This window comes from Camellia sinensis, chromosome 5 (genome assembly GCF_055761805.1).
Source record: "Camellia sinensis isolate YWXY chromosome 5, ASM5576180v1, whole genome shotgun sequence".
Classification (NCBI taxonomy): domain Eukaryota; kingdom Viridiplantae; phylum Streptophyta; class Magnoliopsida; order Ericales; family Theaceae; genus Camellia; species Camellia sinensis.
This window is the reverse complement of record NC_138965.1, coordinates 168,508,991-168,527,198: the sequence shown is the minus strand read 5'-3', so window position 1 is coordinate 168,527,198 and position 18,208 is coordinate 168,508,991. Positions and strand designations below refer to the sequence as shown.

Below are 18,208 nucleotides of genomic sequence, written 5' to 3'. Positions count from 1 at the left end.
TTCCAGCTGCATCAGTACAGCTGGCTGTTCAATAATTCCCGCATTCATAATGCCTAAGTCTCGAGCGGAATTCTTAGCACCGGCGCTCTCCGGCGATTCATTCTGATTTCTGACCTTTCCGGCCACCACTGATATACTTGCCCCTACCGGGCCCTATTCTAACTGAGCTTCGTTAACAACGTCTGGCAAGTCATCAAGCCACCTAGTAGCCTCTACCGATTCCTCATAATCAAACCAGTTGACTGCCGTGTCTCCTGGATCTTGGTCGTTGAAAAATTAGAGGTTGGCCAAGTCCTCTTCCACAGCCGTCAAACCATCTGTCCCCTGCTCAAATCCATCTCCTCGGATCACACACAGCTCTGCCCTCTCTGGCAATTCAATATTAGGCTTAAACTGGCCTGTTGGCAGAATGTAATCACTCGGATCGTCGGCTTCCCCAACGACACTCCCAGACTGCTCAAACCCTGATCGGACAATTCCATTCTCCTCTGAAATCTCATCTGTTCTATCTTTGCCAATCACCACCATTGGCTCGGGTTGGGTTCTGGAGATGTCCAACATGCACAAAGAGTCAGTGCAGTCAGGAAGGAGCACCTCCGGCTTAGGTAGGTGGGAAGGAGTGATATATGTGCTGGGATCGTAAGACACGACCCCAGTCTGGATGAAGTTGATTCTTTTGGGAGGTGGAGCTTGGTTGTGCGGTGGGAGAGGGTTTGCTGTGACATTGGGTTTTTCTGGAGGTACAATCACCTGCTTGTCAATGAGGTCTTGAATCTCATGACGCAATCTGAAACATTGGTCAGTGTCGTGACCATGTTGTTGGTGATATGCGCAGTATTTTGCTGGGTTATGAGAAGGAGGGAGTGGATTCGACAATGGCCTCGGCTCCAGGGGCTTTAAGTGCCCTTTCTTGATTAATACCCCTAGAGCCTTAGACAGGGGCATATACAGTGGGGTGAAAGTTCTTTGGCCTCTGGGTTGGAATCGAGTGGTTTGTGTGTTGCTTCCGGACGCGCCGGAGAAAGGTGTAGCTGCCATGGGTCTTTGAAGGGGAGGGGGAATGGTGGTGACCATGCTCACCTCCGACGCTCTTGCAGTTGCAGCGCCACTTGGGCCTGTATTGTTGTTGCGGTTAAAGGTTCTTCTGGGTTGCTCTCTATCTTGGTCAATCAGACTTTGTTTCATTGCATCTTCGATTTGTACCCCCATTTCATATAGATCTGAAAAAGTGGAAAAGGGGAGCACAATCATTTTTTGCATCAGTTTTGGCTGGAGATTGCGCACAATCATCCTGATTTGGTCTTTGTCGGTAGGGCTCAGGGTCATTATCGAAGCCTTCGCCCTCCACCGAGTTACGAAATCCGAGAAGCTCTCCTTAGGCTCCTGTCTTGTTGTTTCGAGATTTCGGGTCGTAATCTCGATTTGGGTATTGTAAGAGTATTGCGCGACAAAGGCCTCGGCCATTTCATCCCAACTCCGCTTGACATCATCCTCTAACTTCGCATACTAGATAGCGGCCACACCCGACAGGGTCCGGCCGAATAGTGAAAGCTTTTGTGGTCTGGTGAGGCCCATTGGCCGTAGTATATCTGAAAATAGCCGGAGATGCACCATGGGGTCCTCAGATCCGTCGAAGTGATCAATTTGCGACATTTTAAACCTATCTGGTAGCGTCACAGCTACGTCGGTATATCCGTTCTCGATATCCGGAATAGCCTTTACCCCTTGGGATTTCTTGAACAACTTCTCAAGCTTGCTCAATTTCATTGCTGTATGGTCTACCTCGAACTCGAAGGGAGAGTCCAGTTGATTGATAGGCGTAGGTGCCTTAGATAGTTGGGGTAGAATTGGGGGCGGAGCTGGCCCCGTTGGTATGTCCGTATCTGCCTGGACATTTGGTGCCTCTTCGGGTGCCGGGATTCCTGGTGGGGGAGGAACTGGGTGTGAAGCAGATGCTCCGGCTTGTTGTTGCAATCTGGTAATTAACTCTGCCTGCTGGGCCATGATCTCGGCCTGTTGTTTTGCAAATTCGTCCCGGCGAACAGCATCCTGCTGCATGGCTCTCATGGTGTCCTGTATCTGACGCTCATTTCCTCAACTCCTGTCGGTCCCGCCATACTGCCCCGATCTGTCTGAACTACTGGCAGGTCTATCTCTATAGCAACAATTGGGATCTCAATCCGACTGTCCACTGATGAGGTAATCCACTGCTTTGGTAACCTCTGCTTAGATACACTGTGCCTTTTTGACCTCCATCTGATAACCGGGGGTAGAGAGTGGAACGCTGGTTGTCCGTCAACCAGATCCTCAGATCGATTGAGTCGGCGACCTCTTGTCCAGAGTGCTTGGGGAATATCTACTTGGTTTGGAGCAATTGTGCTAAACTACCTAGCAAAAAGATAAATAAAGCAATAATAAGGAAATAAACGAGCAGACGAACGGACAGCATAACGGCGTAAATAAACACAACACACAGTCGGGTATAATTAACACGCAATTGATACACTGTTCTCAAAGACCGATCATTATCCCCAAATTACTATTCCCAAATCACTGTCCCCGAAGCTGAATCTGATACCCGCAGATAACTGATTTCGAAAATACTGAACTGGTGCCCGCAGGCCTGATGCCCAAACTTGTAAACTGATACATGCATTCGTATAGAGACGCACTATAAAAGCACATAACAAACAAGTAAGAACGAAAACACCCCTATGTTGGGGTAAGGTTTCCTTGTCCTATTTTGTCAAGAACTAGGGTTTCACTACGCACGCAGCCGTTTCAAACAACCTATAAACGGGTAAGCAACCTGTCCTAGTTTGGAATGGTCACTATGGATTCCGAATATGCACTAGGTCGAATGGTCAAAAAGGGTGCCTCGGTAAAATCGGGGTTTGTGTTCCCGTCGTGGCAGAGCCCGCAGCCGGTCAGCCTTATGGCACGCTTCTCGAAGCGAGCCTCTGGCAAACCGTTCAGGAATAGCATACGGCAAACACAGTGTCCTAGGCGCACCAATGCAAATGCAATGCAAAGAAATACATAAGTGTAATCAAAACAAGATATCATGAGTTCGAGTCAAGTTCTCTAAATCCCCAGCAGAGTCGCCAGAAACTATAGACGCGCCCTTGGGGCCTCACTACAATTCGGACTCGATTTGTGTCACGGTCCTGTATCTAATCTCGCAGAGTGCAATGCAAGACCGATGACTCATCAAAGAGTCCAAATCTGGCAAATCGTTTTGGAAAACAGATTTTTTAGAAAGAAGTGTCAAACATGGACTGCTTTGTTAGATACAGAGTCGCCACCTAAATATTTATTTTGGGGGAATTTAGGAAACCCTGACTCGTTGCCTAAGGCCACGTGTCCGTCATCACCAAAGTTGCCTCGGCTCGGGAACTTGGGTACGATTGGGGAAGGTCACTTCGTGAGCACCCTCGCTCGCTCGATCAAAGATCAGCCTCTACTAACCATGATATCTAGTTTTGAAAACATTATGCGTTCTTATTCCGGTTATTAGCCTAGATTTACTATGTGATGCGCACAGCATACACGTATAGACTCGGTCGCCTGAATTGGAACAAAACATTTCATGTTTGTTTTTTAAAGTGGTTTGATGGTGCTACTCGTAAGTAGGCTAAGACGTGGATTTGCCACCCTCAGGTGGGCTTAGAAAACATGATTTTGCCACTCTCAAGTGGGCTTAAAACTCGCAGTCGATGAATTGTTCCAATCCAAATAACCCAACCTTCACCCACAGGCATTCAGGCAGTTATATCACATAAGCACTTAGCCTCATGGTAAGCATGCTATCATGGCAGTCACTCACACACATGCAAGGATGCTAAAGCATAAACACTTACCGAGTACTCCAAGCCAAAACAGAAGCTATGTTAGAAATCCATGCATGATCCTAACTATACAGAAATGCCTAATGCAACATATGCAAAAATGCAACTACAATAGGCTCGGCTATTCTAAACATGGCATATGATGATGCTACAGCTAACACGTATTCAATTTGGAATTGAAATACAAATGCAGTTAGTATGGTGCGCCGAGCCCGGTGCATGCTAGACAGATGAATGAATGCAAACATGCTATCATACTGTATGCTAATTGAAACATGCCCTAATCTAACCATCATAAGCTGGTAAATAAAAGGGAGAAAGACGTGGGGTTGGAAGACATGCATCACACGCACGCACACTTATTACAATTGTGCCCTCGTTCGGAGGGTCCGAATAAATAATACAGTTTGAATGAATAATTAAATATTACAAAACCCTAACTAATTACTCAAATTAACTAGGAAAACAATAAACTAGCACGCAAGCCTATGGACTGCCTCAGCTCTGTTCCGAATGGTGGAATGATGCATGCTTGAGTTGCCTGGCGCGAAAATCCATTGCGATGCCCCGATTCGCCTCTGTTTGCAATTAACCTCGGAATGCTGTGCAAGGCCTTAGAAAGCTGTTGATTTCTAATTTGCTGCAACAGAGAGTAAGAAAGGGGCATAGCAAAGTATTTTCACATATGTATGCATGACTACTCTTTAGGGAGTGTAGTCTTCGATCCTCGTGCCACCAATCACGCATATCGATGCATGATGGCCGAGGAGTCGAATTGCACGACTCAATATGAAATGAATGCACATGAAAACACAACAAGACCTAAACTCCATCATGGGTAATCCGGAGTGTCAGCGACAGGGAATTGAGACACGTTCCGTCACTCGGAGTACGAAACGTCTCTCGTTTCCAGTGCTTGGGCTAACTCCTATCCCAAACACAATGCAAATGAGATGGCATACACAATGCGACTAGCATACAACCTAGCATACGCAATGCTATGAAATGGCATACACAATGCTCGATGTAACATGGCATACACAAAGCTCTAACACGCAACCTAGCATACGCAATGCCATGAATTGAAAAGGCATACACAATGCATAATGGACTTACACCAACATGAGTGGACCTCAGCCACACTCACATCAGTAGCCGTGAGATGGAAAAGAGACAACCGGAATGCATGCATACGTGCACGCATACCGAGGACCGAACCTAAGGCATAAAATTCCACTCTACCAAAGCATGGCAAGGGATGAAAGATGGCATACAAACATGTAATTTCCAGCGCTGAAACAAGATGCTAAATGGTCCTGAAACATGGAAATATGGCACCCGATGCATGGAATAAGCCTCGAAACTCAAAACTAGGCACTCGTATTGAACCACAAGTATACAAAGCAAGCATTATTTGATCATGAAGTCAAAAGACAAAGCCAAGGCAGTCCCAAAACATGCACATTTCTAGTTTAGAGCATGGCCAAAAGATGCTAACATGATGGACTAAAATAGCATGCAACATTGGCTAGCAAGCATGGTTTACATGGCATGTATATGAAGCAAATGAGAACTCATCAAACCAGCCAAAAACAGTGAATAAAACATGCCAAAATATGCCCAAATAATCACTGAAATACAGCCAATGCATGCAGAAATGAGGGGCTTCTTTGGAGGGCCTTGCAAGGGGTTGTTAAGCACATACAAGATAGACACCTAGCATGGCAAAACCAACTCTAGAAATGGATTATGACAGCCCTAAAACTCAACAAATAGGCCCTGAAATCAGTCTAAGAAACATGCAAAGAAAGGCTCCTTTGAAGAGCCTTGGATGGGATTGCTCTACACATGCATTGTAGGTATAAAATATGGCCAAAAGGGCCTTGGACAGAGCCAAGGTAGACCCCAAAGTCACAGAATGAGGCCTGAAATATGAGTTCAATGCACGCAAAATAGGGTCCCTTTAGAAGGCCCAAAAGACCACCAAACAAGACAAGGAGAGAGGGGGTCACCCCCCTCTAATTTTGGCCCTCAAGAATGCAACAAAGTCACTGAAAATCCACTAGATTTCAGTAGCTAAGAGGCCAAACCATGGCCAATGCAAGTGCTCTAATGCATAGCCTTAATCATGAAGAGATGAAGCATGCATAGGGGGAAGATGACCCCAAACAGAAATGGGACCTTAACAAAACTTGAAGAGGATGTCAAAACAAGACTTTTTCCAGTTTATAGAAAATCTCGAAAATGCTCACAAGTAAGGCTAAAATAGGATGCAAAAATAGCCCTAAAAGAGAGATAGAGAATAAGGGGAAGTAAATGACCTCAAACAGCAAAGTGCCTTTAAACAAAGTTGAAGAGGAGGTCAAAATAAGACACTTTACAGTTTGGGTCGAAGCCCAGAAATGCTTGCAAATAAGGCTAACCAATCATGCAAAAAAATGTGAGTTTAGGGGATATAGGCACTTACCCTTGAAGAGCAGATTTCCAGCAGCTTCTGGACCAAGTTGGTGAACCTTCAACCTCTAAAAATCAGCTTCAAGGGGCTGGAATGGATGGTGGAGGTGGTAGGCTAGGAGTTGTAGTGTAAAATAGCCAAGAACAAGGGTGTTTGGAGGCTTGAAGTGGAAAGATGAAGGTTTGTGTGTATATATCTCAGCCTAAAGCTTCTAACCCTTGCAAATGGAGGTGGAATGTGTGTTATATAGAGGGAGAAGGGTGAGGCTTCTTGGAGAAGCCAAGAGAGGGGTTCAAAGCTTCTAAAGGAAGCTTAACCAAAGGGTCAAGCTTCCTCAAGAAGCTTGACCAAAGGGGCCAAACCATCTTCCTCCCTAAGCAAAGGGGTCAAAACCCCCTTTTAAGGACCAAAACAGGGACAAAACCCTCGGGCAGTGGGTCAAGTGCAAAACAGCTGGCACAGTTGTGTTGCACTTGAGAAGAGTAAAAAACAAGAAGCTGGGTGACCAGCTAAGGTGGCCGGCCGGCCACTCCCCCTGGTCGGCCGACCAGGGGTCAAAAAGGTCAACAAAAAATTCTGGCCGGCCATCCCAAAAAGGTGGCCTCCCAGATGAGTGCAACACAGCTGTGGTATGAAAAGCCAGAAAAAGTGACCCAAGAGAGAGAAAAGCCAGCTTTTAAGCAAGGTTCAAAAGGGTCAAGATGAATTTCTGGCCAGCCTATCCATATTGGTGGCCTCCCATATCAGCACAACACAATGGTGGTATGAAAAGCTAGAAAATGTGGCTCAAAAGTGAGAAAAACCAGTTTTCTGTTAGAAAAATCGACTTTTGAAGAGAGAAAATGAGAAAACTGGTTTTTAAGGGGAAAAGGTGGCCGGCCACCATACTACCCCCTCCCTAACAGTGAAAATAGGGTCTCTACCAAAAATGGACCAAAACGGATGCAAAACGAAGGTTCGAGGACCAAAACGCGCGGTTTGGGACCCCGAAAATAGGCTGTTAGGCACCGGAAGTGGCGTATGACCATGAAGGTGGTCTCCCGGGCCACAGTGTCCCTCTAAAGGGAGGAAAAAAGGTGTGTGCCAAAAACTGGAGCAAACGGAGGTAGTTAAGCGGTCCCGAACCGAGGCACACGGTCGACGGCTCCGAAAACCTGAAACTGGGCTCCAAACGGGAAAAGTGGCCTACGACCACGAAATGTAGCCTACGGCCACTGAGAGATGGTCTACGAGACCTCTCCCTCCCTTCAAGAAGAGAAAATAGAGAAAACAGGACCTGATTCGCAAACCGAGGCAAAGCACAAAAGAGCCTCGAAGTCCGGAGGCAAGGCTCTCAGCCGAGACTCTGAAACCTCAAGTCAAGCACAAAATGCAACATCACCGAGCCCTCAACTGGTGACATCTAAGTCTTAAGGTCGGTCAAAATGGGGTGTCTACATCTTCCTTCAGAACTTTGTTCGTCCTTCGATTGTGAGCTTTGTTCTTCCTTCTTTCACAGTGATAGGCAAAGTGCAGTGGGTGGGTTGGTAAGAGTTGATAGGCAAAGATATCTGGACCATTGAAGATAGTTTGTGTGAGAGATATTTGTAAAAGTAAATATGAGCCATTGCTTTTAAATCTAGATAGATCTGGACCATTAATTTGAAAGATATTTTCAAACTAACCCTTCCATTGTTATATAGATTACTTGAAGAAAGAACAATATTGTTACTGCAGTGAATCAAAGAAAAAAAAACAATAATTAAACAACATATAAAATTGTCCCAATAACACTAACAATTTGTGTAAAATTCCAAGTTGACTCTTTGAAAACAAAAAAAAAAACAAAAAAAACAAAAAAAAGATTTGTGATATTAGATCCAAAACAATGAAATAAAGATAGGTCTAAGAAACTTTCACAAACTGAAACATGGGTTTAACAGATTATCACAAGTTAAAGCCAACTGCAACAAACAAAATTTACCAACTGGTTGTGACTCTTTATTTACAAACAAAATTTACCTATTGGTTCATAAGATAATTACCAACTACAACAAACAAAGTTTAAAAAAGTGAGCAATAACAGAAAATAGAAGCATTCTCATCAAACCAAAATTAGAACATGGGTTGCACCAAAAAATAAAATAGAACATGGGTTTAACAGATTCAGAAGAAACTTTACCAAAATTAATACGAACACAACTTAGGGTTAACAAATCTGCACAATTTTTTACATCAAGAAGATGAATAATGGGTGTTTCAATAAAGAGTCACAAGGGACCAAATTAACACAGAAAGCAACAAAACTTTCTCCAAAGGAAATCCGTGCAATATGTGTGTGTGCACGTGAAGAAGAGAGAGAGAGAGAGAGAGAGAGAGCTTACGGATAAAAGGAGAGGATTCAGCAGAAGGGTATGAAGAGTTGTGAGGAAAAAGTTTGAATCCTGAAGTTCTAAAAGCAACAAATGCAAAGAAAATTGTTGATTTGCCAAACACAGCATAGTGTCTTCCCAAAGAAAATTTGAAATCAGAAAGAGATGAGAGGAGTACGTGAGAGAGAGGGGGTGTATGTTCAAAAACAGAGCCATCAGATTACATTTTAGACCATTAGATCTTCTGATTGAATAGGACAAATGAGAGACATTTTCAACCCTTGAAATGAATCAATCTAATGGTCTATATTTTGACAAAGGGACAAAAGTCCCATCAGGATTCAAAAAGAGAGCCTCCTTGTTATATAGATAATAATATAATTAATTGATCTCTTTTTCTATTTTGTAAAAATGATAAAGTTTCATTTCATGCATTAAGCAAACAAAACTAAAAGTGAATTGTAACCAATCCTAGTGAACTGCGATGAATCATAAGATTTAATTTAAGATTCAACTAAGGAAATCAAAAAAAATGTTTTGGTTGAAATTCGCATTGAATGGTAAGATTTTAAGAACCAAGACTACATCATTGGTCAAATAAGAAAGGAAGTTACCTTGTGTAGTCTGCCTGAACTTCTAAAGTGCAGCAATTGATAAACAAGCCACACCATCGAAGAAATGTGATACCGTCGTCCCCCATGTGCACCTTATTTGATGTAATCCCTGATATCTGGTCAATATCAAAATTTAGGCCACATTTTTCCTGATTCATGTAGCAGTTGTATTCTCGAAAGCCTCTTTGCAACCGGGAGAAGAATCTGGCAGCCTGCTTCTTGCAGGTTGATATGAAAAGAAAGTCATCAATAAACCTAAATAGCATATATTTAGGAGATGACGTGATGACTGCGGACTCACTTCTTTTACCTCAGCAGAAGCATCATAATCGTCATGTCTCTCTGATAAATATCCAGTAGAAGGTTCTGGATTCTTCTCATGAAATGGAAGTATTACATTCGTTTCCAGATGCCCATAGTAAAAAGAGCAAAGCAGAGAAGATAAAACACTTCCTTGGGGTATACCAACATGTTGCAAGTAATATTTTTTTATCTAATGGCAGCACATTCTGCTTCACATGCTCATTTAAATTAAATTAAAGTAAAGCTCTTCCTTCCTTATTTTTCTGCTCCAACCCTGAAATATTAGAAGCAGAAAATTAAAAGACAAACATAGCTTCTTCAAAAAGGTAAACTATTCTTTCGAAAATCTCAATCCCAGCCTTGCTTAGTTAAGGATAAGTCAATATAGTAGAAGGATATAAGTCCCTATATCCGATTAAGTTGATATCTAGCATGCACAATAAACACAAATGCATGCTGATGTAGGAGATCTTTCTGAATTTTCATAACAGAGGCTATTTAAAGGCCTAAACAGAAAGTAATTTAGCATTTTAATGATTAAATTGAAAACCAATAGGTAGGAAAAGAGATTAGGGTTGATTTGGGCTTCATTGGATAGGATTTTGGGTTTAATAGTAATCCAAAAATAGTAGCTTGGGTATGTGCACAAAGAAGGAGAAAGAGAAGAAGAGAGAAAGAGGTGTTTCACCCTTGCAAGAGTTAGGCAAATTCACACCAACTCAATCTCCAATTTCCATAATATCAACTCCATTGAATTATAGAAATTATATATATTTATAGGCCAAAGGCTCTCTTACTTCTACAAGGACTAGGACTCAAATTCAGAAATTAAGAGTACTTGGTAACCACGAATAATCTAGACCAGCTATCACTATGACTTCTATTTTTACTCCAACCCTTTTGTGAAATCAAAAATAAAAAATTGACTCCTTTTCACCACAAACACTATTCTAGACGTAGTATTAATGATCCATTTAATAACTTGACCCAAAAGAAAATCTATGGCCGACTCCTACAGCCCATGTACAGCAAATACACTTTTTTTGGACCAAAAAAGCTTCATGATGATCATGATGCCCTTAGACTTGATACTCGTTTAGCCATGCAATAGATGTTGCATCACGTGTACCTAACAAATCCAAAAAAGTTATGGAAGGATGTAAGAAGTGTTTCTTACGGCAGGTATAAGTTTATCTTGCTCTAAATAAAATAATATCATAAACATATAAATACAAATTGCAATAGTGTATATATATAATATATATCAAAGAGCAGTACAACATCAACTTCACAAAAAGCGGTTATAAATTATGAAAATCTAATAGAAACAAAAACAAAGTACAAAACAGAATGGGTGATATCCAAAAGCAATTCAATCAAAATACCTGATTGACAAGAATGCCATGCAGTGAATGGTAAGAAGCAGAAGTAAATTTAGTAGAGTCAATGCTGATATCTTGGTCTGCTAGGATTATGTTCTGACGAACCCATAGAGATTTCTTCGTGCAGACAACTTGATGAGACAGCTTTAAAAGACATTCATCATTCTCTATAACATCCTTCATTACACTGAGCAACTTATCCTGATTAACAGAATCAAATGCTTTAGACACATCACAGACAATAATGAATACAGCAGGTACAATAGTTGACCCATGCTTCAAAACTGATAAGAAAGGGCATAACTTTCTGTAAACATCATTGTAATCGAATACTGATGAGCCTAGCTTCTCTGGGGTTTACATCTGTAAACCTTTTAGGAAAGCATGCAAATCACGAAGTACATTGTTCACAGACTTGAAAGTGTCGTATTTAACATGTCTTGGATGCAAAGATAACTTACCCAGCAGCCCACAGGATAGAACTTTCAAAGAGTGTTCTTTTACTGGCATCCTTGATGATGCTTTAAGATTTGCTAGAACCCTAACTCCATTTCCTTTTGGACAAAGTCTAACCCTTGAAAGACCAAATGACCTTTTTCCTATAATGTTTCTAACTGATGCATCATTTAATGGACGATAGTTCTGATCATTCAAGTTCATAACCTTCTTCCATATTGATTTTCGATAATAAAATAAATCTTGTTTCCCATTCTCACTTTCCGTGACATAGAAGTTTGCTTGCACCAAGGGCACTACTAGGCATGAAAACAACCAAAAGATCCATTTCTCTACAATTTTATGTTTCTGTTGGCTTATTTTTCCTACGAAGGAAAATATTATAAATGCGAGCGTGCCAGCAAGGATTGAAAAATCCTTACAGATTAAATTCAAGCCAATTATCAAGCGATTGTGTTGACGGTTCTTTTGCCTCAACGAAAAGGACTTCAAATTTGCCAAGTGTAGAGAAAAGAAAAAGTAAAAGAAGAAAAAAGGGCGGAGAAAGATGATTGAGTGAACAATCGAAGTAATAATTACTTACCTCTACTCATATGCTTCGAAAAGAAAGTGCATAAAATGCTTCGAAATGAAAATGCTGAAAATAAATGCTTCGAAATATAAATCTATGTTAAACTACTCCTAAGATAAGGAAAATGACAAGAAATATTGAAATCAAGTGTCTTTGATTTAAGTTCTGGATCTTTTACAATGTAACCATTAATGGCTATTTATAGAAGAAAAAATACAGCAATAACTACTTAGTAACTACCCATTTCTTCCATCTTCATTCTTGTTTTGCCATGTGTCCTTCCACTCATCCACTTTGTCCTCCCACTCATCCACTTTGTCCTTCATATTCTCCATTATCTCTATAACTTCTTTTAACTTCCAACTTCCAAATGAATAAGAGGATGCCACGTGTCCTGCAATTATATAAATAATAAATAATAATAAAAATTACAGATTTATGGTGCTAACATTACCCCCCGCGGCCCTTAAAAATGATGTTTATTTGAATTTTTGAAGGGCCGAACCAAGCACATGACTAACCTAAGCAGCAAAGTGCTTCGAATGATGTAACAACACCAATAAAGTGCTTCGAATGAGTATGAAATTATGACTAGATGACTAGAATTATTACTAGTAACAAGCTTCGAAAGTGATATAAAGGACCAAAATCATTCTTCGAAGGTCGATGGAACCGACAAAAGACGAATTACATCCTCAAAAATACTCGACAAAGCTTCGAAGGTTCACAACCACCATTATTATTTCTTCGAAGCTGTTGTTGATGCAAGATAGAGTGCTTCGAAGCTTACAAAATTATGGCAAAACGGCTTTTGAAGCAACTTATGGCAAAACGGCTTTCGAAGCTGTTTTTGGCCAACCATTGTGGTTTATTCAAAACTTATATGTTCTGGTTCACACATAATTAATGAAAATATTAATTTTGTGTTTCGAACCAATTATTAATTCTTCGAAGACACCAAAACTGTTGTTCTTTGAGCCAACTTATGATGCCAAAAACAGGCATTATTCGACAACTAATTAATTGTCATTTTACATATATTTGAAGAGATGTACACATTTCGAAAGTTTTCAAAGTTTTATACAGTTTCGAAGGTGAAGTAATCAACCTTCGAAACAACTCTTGATGTTTCGAATGTATCTTCAAAGCCTTATACAGCTTCGAATGTGAAGTAATCAACCTTCGAAACAACTCTTGATGCTTCGAATGTATCTTCGATGCTTTGATTGTGTACATACAAACAACTGGCCATCAATTTGAAAAGATAAGCCATTCTCAACCATTTATTTAAATGCATAGGCTTTTTCTAGCCAAGTTCATGCATTTTAAATGATCATCCCTTGTTCTTAGTGCTTCGAACTCATAAGAACAATTTGTTAATTTTATTAGCCACATCATCATAATTATATTTTGATGTGAACCACAAATCCAAAAAGGATTTTGAACCCCAAAAGTCATGGTATAGTGTGACCATGAAAATTTATACTTTTTGACATTTTGAAAAATATCAAAAATTTTGAATTCATGAACAGTGGCTTGTTCATTATTCTTGACCATGTTTGTTTTAAAAACATGACTTTTGCCGAATAGGTTTTCATAATTATTTGGCAAAGTGGGTTGTTTTTCCATGTTAGCCATTAATGGCTTATGAAAATCACCCATAGATATATTATTTTCATGACTTGACTCTCTAAAATTTAGTTTTTGGACCCCTCGAGTCATACATGGAACATCATTCTTAGCCAAATTTAGCTCAAGAACATGCTCTTTCGTTGTGTTAATTTCATAATTTGGCTCTTTTAAAACAAACTCTTGAACCCCCCGAGCCATTGATGAAATCAATTCTTTGCTTTTGCTATTTTTAACCATGGAAAAATTCAGAAAAAATTCAACAATTCCGACCATTAAAGCCTCAGTTAAAGACTTGGTAGTGAGAGTTGATAACTCATCATTCCATTGGCGAATTTCCATATCAAGTTGATGAATTTCTCCAATTAAATGGTGTCTTTTTTCTTCCACCAAATAATATTGTAAGGGATGAAAGTTTATTTCATCAAGAAAATGGATCTCTTCTTGAAGATTCAAAATTTCTCTTTCACGCCAATATATTTCATATTGACAAGTTCGAATGGCGAAATCCAAATCGTTTGTCATTTCTTACACTTAGCTGTCCCACTGGGCGTGCCAAAAAATGTTGGCTTATTTTTCCTACGAAGGAAAATATCATAAATGCGAGCGTGCCAGCAAGGATTGAAAAATCCTTACAGATTAAATTCAAGCCAATTATCAAGTGATTGTGTTGACGGTTCTTTTGCCTCAACGAAAAGGACTTCAAATTTGCCAAGTGTAGAGAAAAGAAAAAGTAAAAGAAGAAAAAAGGGCGGAGAAAGATGATTGAGTGAACAATCGAAGTAATAATTACTTACCTCTACTCCTATGCTTCGAAAAGAAAGTGCATAAAATGCTTCGAAATGAAAATGCTGAAAATAAATGCTTCGAAATATAAATCTATGTTAAACTACTCCTAAGATAAGGAAAATGACAAGAAATATTAAAATCAAGTGTCTTTGATTTAAGTTCTGGATCTTTTACAATGTAACCATTAATGGCTATTTATAGAAGAAAAAATACAGCAATAACTACTTAGTAACTACCCATTTCTTCCATCTTCATTCTTGTTTTGCCATGTGTCCTTCCACTCATCCACTTTGTCCTCCCACTCATCCACTTTGTCCTTCATATTCTCCATTATCTCTATAACTTCTTTTAACTTCCAACTTCCAAATGAATAAGAGGATGCCACGTGTCCTGCAATTATATAAATAATAAATAATAATAAAAATTACAGATTTATGGTGCTAACATTACCCCCCGCGGCCCTTAAAAATGATGTTTATTTGAATTTTTGAAGGGCCGAACCAAGCACATGACTAACCTAAGCAGCAAAGTGCTTCGAATGATGTAACAACACCAATAAAGTGCTTCGAATGAGTATGAAATTATGACTAGATGACTAGAATTATTACTAGTAACAAGCTTCGAAAGTGATATAAAGGACCAAAATCATTCTTCGAAGGTCGATGGAACCGACAAAAGACGAATTACATCCTCAAAAATACTCGACAAAGCTTCGAAGGTTCACAACCACCATTATTATTTCTTCGAAGCTGTTGTTGATGCAAGATAGAGTGCTTCGAAGCTTACAAAATTATGGCAAAACGGCTTTCGAAGCAACTTATGGCAAAACGGCTTTCGAAGCTGTTTTTGGCCAACCATTGTGGTTTATTCAAAACTTATATGTTCTGGTTCACACATAATTAATGAAAATATTAATTTTGTGTTTCGAACCAATTATTAATTCTTCGAAGACACCAAAACTGTTGTTCTTCGAGCCAACTTATGATGCCAAAAACAGGCATTATTCGACAACTAATTAATTGTCATTTTACATATATTTGAAGAGATGTACACATTTCGAAAGTTTTCAAAGTTTTATACAGTTTCGAAGGTGAAGTAATCAACCTTCGAAACAACTCTTGATGTTTCGAATGTATCTTCAAAGCCTTATACAGCTTCGAATGTGAAGTAATCAACCTTCGAAACAACTCTTGATGCTTCGAATGTATCTTCGATGCTTTGATTGTGTACATACAAACAACTGGCCATCAATTTGAAAAGATAAGCCATTCTTGTCACGACCCAAACCCGGCCCTATGGGTTTAGCACCGTAACCGGCCAGTAATCCGAGATTACCGAAGGCCTGCTTAACAGAAATACAGTAAAACAGAGTACAGGGCCTGGCGGAAGCCAATACAGTAATTAAACAATGTCCAATGAGCTGTGACAGTCTGTATGCAAAAGATTTTCCATGCAATCATACATAAACGGTACAGAACAGTATGAACAATATTCACATCCATTCAAACTAGGGACTCAACCCTACATAACAGTACAGAAAACATTCCGTCTGTACAAAACAGTACGGTCTATACAAAATTTACAGTCACACAGTACAGAGACCTAATCCCTGTATAACAGTACAGTGAACAGTCAGTCTATACAGAACAGTTAGACAGTACAGAAGACAGGCGGGGGAAAACAACCAAAACACCCCCAAGCCATAGCATGGCAACTCGGAACCTCGCAGTGAGGCACAAAGGCTGGCTTGACAAAACTGGAGTTACCCTGACGCTCCTAGCTCCGATCTGGTGCCTGTACACCTACATATATATATGAGCAGTGAGCTAAAGCCCAGTGAATAACATAAAGCGTAAAGGGGTTTAGAATGAATGTCCTTACAGTAATGAAGACAGTTCAATTCAATCAGTATTTCAGTCGTTCAGTACAGTAAACAGTCATATGTGGTACATCCATTAGCATAACAGTAACAGTAGGTCTTGAAAGACCGAACAGTAATGATGGCCATCAGTCAGTAAACAGTAGTGGTTCCACGAGGGAACCGACAGAGATCTCTGTAACAGTAACAGTAACAGTAAACCGTAGGTACTAAGGATGCCACAGTACAGTTCAGAAATAAAGGACATACATTCATTCAGTAAATAATACCAGTTCAGTAAACAGTTCAGTTCAGTATTCAAAAGATAATCAGTTGAACATATCTTTACACAATTGTTACTCACAGAGTTCTGGGCTACAGTATGCTAGAGCGTGTCTCCCCAGTTGCCAACCCTACACAGTTCACAGGTTGAACACACTAAGCTACACAGTTGGGAAATCTCATAACTTAATCCCTAATTTGCCTTGGTGTGTTCTACAATGATATCCTCATCAAGATGCCTTAAACTAGACCTAAGAATGCCTAGGATGGGATGAGGATGCAAAAATACACTTAGAAAATATTTCGCAAAGTTTGCTGAAAATAGGAGCCTCGCTCGAGCGAGACTTTCTACGCTCGAGCGTAAGTCCAAAATCAAAGGCTTCGCTCGAGCGAGGAATCCTTCGCTCGAGCGGTCTGCAAAACAGTAAAAGTACTGGATGCTGAAATTTTACGCGCGATCGTCGCTCGATGGTCGCTCGAGCGGAGCCCTGGACAAAGGTGCTCGCTCGAGCGGGGAATCCTTCGCTCGAGCGAGGAAGCCAAATCTGGAATTTCCAGATCTGCCTCCCAAGCTCAAACCAAGCATTCAACCACTCCAAACTCGACCTCTTGGGCCCAAATTCTGGAAAACATCATTAAATTCAATGTATAACAAGTTTCAAAGCTCAATTTATGAATTCAAGCCCCAAAGGTGAGTCAATTAAAACCACATTCAAACCCATTTTCAAGAACAACATTCAAACATGTCATGTATGAGTTTTAAATCAAATTAAAGCTCCAAAGCTTGATCAAATGAGCTCATTTCTTTTCAAACCAGTTGGAAACATGGTCTATAACAACAATATGAGCATGCATGCACTAATGTCCATGTAATCAACCTCAAAATGCAACAATACCAACATGCATGCAAGAAATGATCTTCAATCCATCATTAATGAACCAAATCATGACTTAGCTCTTCAAATTAACATGAATCATGCAAGAATGAACTCAAGAACAGCAACAAGAAGATGGATGTCCTACCTTAGTCTTGTAGAATTAGGAGTGAGGGAGCTCAAATATGCAAATACACTTCAATTACCAAGCAATTCTTCAAGTTTCCAAGGAATTCAAGGTGAATTCACTCTAACTCCCTACCTCCCTCTCTCTAGTCGGTGGTGTGCTCAAAATGAGCTGATGAAATGTGTATGTGTGAGCATAATGAGAATCAAAGATGATCCAAGTAGTGGGCCACTTAAGTGGCAAAATGGTAATTAAGTCCAACTCTTTAATTAGCTTAATTTAATCTAATTTAATCATACCTAATCAATTTTCAGATAATTATACTATAAAATCGCATAAATTATGAGGGTCACGGAACATCAATCGGTGTCTAATTCGGCCGCCGATAAGGCCTTCAATTAGCAGTTTAAACATATAAACATGAACAGATAATCAGACAATCAAACAGATAGAATGCAATTAACTAACATATACTCAGTCAATTCAGTTCCAGTTTCAGTCAGTCAGTTCAGTACTTTTAATCAGTTCAATTATCGGTCAGTTATCAGTCATTATCAGTTCCGTTTAACAGTAACCGGTGATCAATCAGTCATTAATCAGTAAACAGTATGAGGGTTGTTACAATTCTCAACCATTTATTTAAATGCATAGGCTTTTTCTAGCCAAGT

The 18,208-nt window shown here is 40.0% G+C and overlaps 1 pseudogene across 1 annotated transcript in view; it reads right to left on the bottom strand.

Annotated features, from left to right (window-relative positions):
- Nucleotides 1-18,208, bottom strand: part of LOC114295987 (telomerase reverse transcriptase-like) — a 72,087-nt pseudogene that overhangs the window by 41,435 nt on the left and 12,444 nt on the right. The window contains exons 4-5 of the transcript XR_014331196.1: nucleotides 10,957-11,757; nucleotides 9,269-9,845 (exon numbers count right to left, since the gene is read on the bottom strand). The product of XR_014331196.1 is annotated as a telomerase reverse transcriptase-like (transcript). The remainder of the gene's footprint in view (nucleotides 1-9,268; nucleotides 9,846-10,956; nucleotides 11,758-18,208) is intronic.